Source organism: Bos indicus x Bos taurus, chromosome 10 (assembly GCF_003369695.1).
Source record: "Bos indicus x Bos taurus breed Angus x Brahman F1 hybrid chromosome 10, Bos_hybrid_MaternalHap_v2.0, whole genome shotgun sequence".
In the NCBI taxonomy this organism is placed as follows: domain Eukaryota; kingdom Metazoa; phylum Chordata; class Mammalia; order Artiodactyla; family Bovidae; genus Bos; species Bos indicus x Bos taurus.
In genome coordinates this window covers 5,945,437-5,948,521 of record NC_040085.1, presented here as the reverse complement: position 1 = coordinate 5,948,521, position 3,085 = coordinate 5,945,437, and the positions used below count along the sequence as shown (strand labels likewise).

General features: G+C 47.8%; 1 non-coding gene across 1 annotated transcript; it reads right to left on the bottom strand.

Moving 5' to 3' along the window:
• Window positions 1-2,011: 2,011 nt before the first annotated feature.
• TRNAG-CCC lies at window positions 2,012-2,084 on the bottom strand. The gene has a single exon. It is a non-coding gene; the product is annotated as a tRNA-Gly (tRNA).
• Window positions 2,085-3,085: the final 1,001 nt, after the last annotated feature.

Here is a 3,085-nt window from a genome sequence, read left to right as displayed (position 1 = left end):
GTTGCCTTTGTGCCTGCTTTTCAGCCTTAATGCGAGGCTGCTGTGTATTCATTGTGAAAAATTCCATCCTCTCTTTGCTTCCATGTTCGGGGTGGCCATTTTCTGGAGAGTATGTATCTCTAGGATATCCATAGGCATTACATTTATAGTCATTGATTTAGCAAATGTGAGCACCTACTGTGTACCAGGCACTAGAAATAGGAGCAGCATCAGGTCCAACTGCCCCTGCCCTTACGGAACTGACAGTCTAGCAAGGTAGATGGACCAACAGACATTCTCAGGAGTGAAGTTGGCATTACAGGATATTATAAAGAAGTTCTGGAAAACAGTTGGCAAGGTATCTTAACATGGTCTGGGGTCACCCTGAGCCTACAAGGTACCTTTCATGTACTGATTTCTTTAACCCTCACAACAGACAAGAAAATAAAGTCCCAGAATGTTGAATAGCTTGCCCAAAGTTACATGGCTAGGAAGTGGCAGAGCTGAGGGTGGAACCTGGCTTCAGTGTCAGTCTCATAAGCGCCATGCTATACACCCGCCCTGGGCTCCCAGGAAAGGGGATGGTCACTGAATCCTGAAAGAGCCATCAGTGTTAGGCTAAGAGGTGGAGGAAAAGTGTTTCAGGCAGTGTGAATAACACATACAGAGACATGGAGTTTTTTCTGGAGAAGCTAAAAGCAGGAGAGGGTCATAAAGGGAGAGGCTATGGTGAGAAGTGGGGCTGGAGAGATAGGCAGGGGCCAGATCATGAAAGACCTTAAAAGCTGTGGGCTGGGGAAAGCCATTAGATTTTAAGCAAGGAAATGACATGATCAGATTTGGTTTGCAGAAAAATTACTTTAGCCGGTAGTTGGAGAATAGATTTAGGATTATTTTGAGGATTAAAAGAATTTAACAGTTACAGTAGAGCAAGTAGCTGATATTATTACTGTTATTTGTTTTCAGTGGCCCAGCAGAGGAGATTATAAGGAGGAGCATGCAAAGTAGAGCACTAATGTCCAGGGACATTGGAACACTGAAGTGTCACAGAAGTGAAAAGGAAGTCTTGGTGAGCAGTGTCAAATGCTGCCAAACAATTGGGATTATAGCTGAGAAGTATTTATTGGATTTACTGAGTTGGAGATCATTGGTGAACTTGGCCAGAGCAGTTTCAGTAGAGTGCAGCACAGGGGCGGAGAGGGCAATGGCACCCCACTCCAGTACTCTTGCCTGGAAAATCCCATGGATGGAGGAGCCTGGTAGGCTGCAGTCCATGGGGTTGCTGGGAGTTGGACACGACTGAGCGACTTCACTTTCACTTTTCACTTTCATGCACTGGAGAAGGAAATGGCAACCCACTCCAGTGTTCTTGCCTGGAGAATCCCAGGGACAGGGGAGCCTGGTGGGCTGCTGTCCATGGGGTCGCACAGAGTCAGACACGACTGAAGTGACTTAGCATAGCATAGCATAGCATAGCAGCACAGGGGATGTGAAAAGCCCGACTATACAGACCTGACATGAGCAGTTTCCAGGGGTCGTCAGACAATATTTATTTAAAAACCAGCCCCCCTTTTTTTGAGGTTTCTGTTCTTTCCCACCTTCCAAAAAAAAAGAGGTTGTACAATACCTGATGTGACTGTGGGACAGGCACTGGGCTTATGATGGGGAGGATGGTTGAAGAATGGTCTTGACCTCCAGGAGCTTCCAAGCCAATGGGCTCCAGGGACAGAGATGTTTCTATATGAGGGAAGGAAACCGCTGGAGCCTGGAGGGTTGGAATGGACATGAGGGAAGACTAGGATAGGACAGGGCCGCTTTATGACTTTCATGAGCCCTGGGCACTTTTGCCTTCATGGGCCCCTGTACCTAAAAAAATCTAAAACTATACTTTAGGACTGTGTTGGTATAAAGATGAATATATTACTATTATGTACCAAAATGTTTCCTTCCATTTAAAAGCTCATTTTTCCCCCCTTCTACTTTTTCTTTAATTTGGCTGTACTGGGTCTTAGTTGCTGCATGTGGGATCTAGTTCCCTGACCAGGGATTGAACCCAGGACCCCTGCATTGGGAATGCAGAGTCTTAGCCACTGGACTATCAAGGAAGTCCCTCTTCTGCTTTTAAAGGAATTGAATCCTTTTTGTGATGTGGATTCTAGGCCTGGTGCCTACTGTGCCTAGTGGATGAGCCAACTCTGGACGAGGGTCACGGGATAGTGTGGGGCCCTGGGGGATAGTGTGAGATCCCTGGGTACCTGGGGATAAAGAGGCAGGAAGGAAACAAACCCTAGTCTCAATTCTGTTTAGCACCAACTCCACATCTAAGGCAGACCCTGTAGGCCAACAAGCTTAGGAAAGGGCAAAATTGGCTTCTGGGAGTTGAGAGTTCGGGTGCCCATGCTGCAGACACTTTCATAGAGGAGGAAGCACCAGTCTTCTTGCCAACAAAGCCCCTCGGCCAAGAGCTCCACTGGGCAGCTGATGGCAGATGAGACCAGATGGTGGTTCATTTGGAGCTGCCTCTTATCAGAGGCCCAGCTGCCTTGGTCTTGTCAAAGCAACCTCATCAGCCTTCTGTCACTAATGCCACTGCCAAGGGTGGGGTGAAGGGGGCAGTTAAGGGAGGTGGCAAGTAGACTTTTCACAGGTTAGGTCCCTGCTTCTGAGAAGTGCCAAGGATCCCATGAGCTGTCACTTTCCACCACAAAAGGAAGGATTTTACTCTGGGCTTTTGGATAAGTGTACATGTGTATGTATGAGAGATGTGGAGGAGGGATGTGGCCCATTCCTTTTTCTATTTCGTTAAACACTGATTGCCAGCAAAACCAGTAGTGGGTGGGAGGTTGTGATTTTAAAAGCCCAATTCAGATCTTTTTCTTTAGAACTTATCCGTCTGAGCCCATTCCTGCTGCTAAGCCCGGGAAGTTTGTCCTGACTTGGAATCAGCCCGACTCAACCTCCTCATTGCCATTTGCCATGGTGATTCTTGGTAGGGGGTGGGTGGGGTGGGGCTGGGTTCAGCTCCCTAGAAAAAACCAGGACCAAACTTCTTCCTAATCCCCTTCCACAGCCCTCCCCTCCCCTCCTCTCCACCCTGCCCCACCTC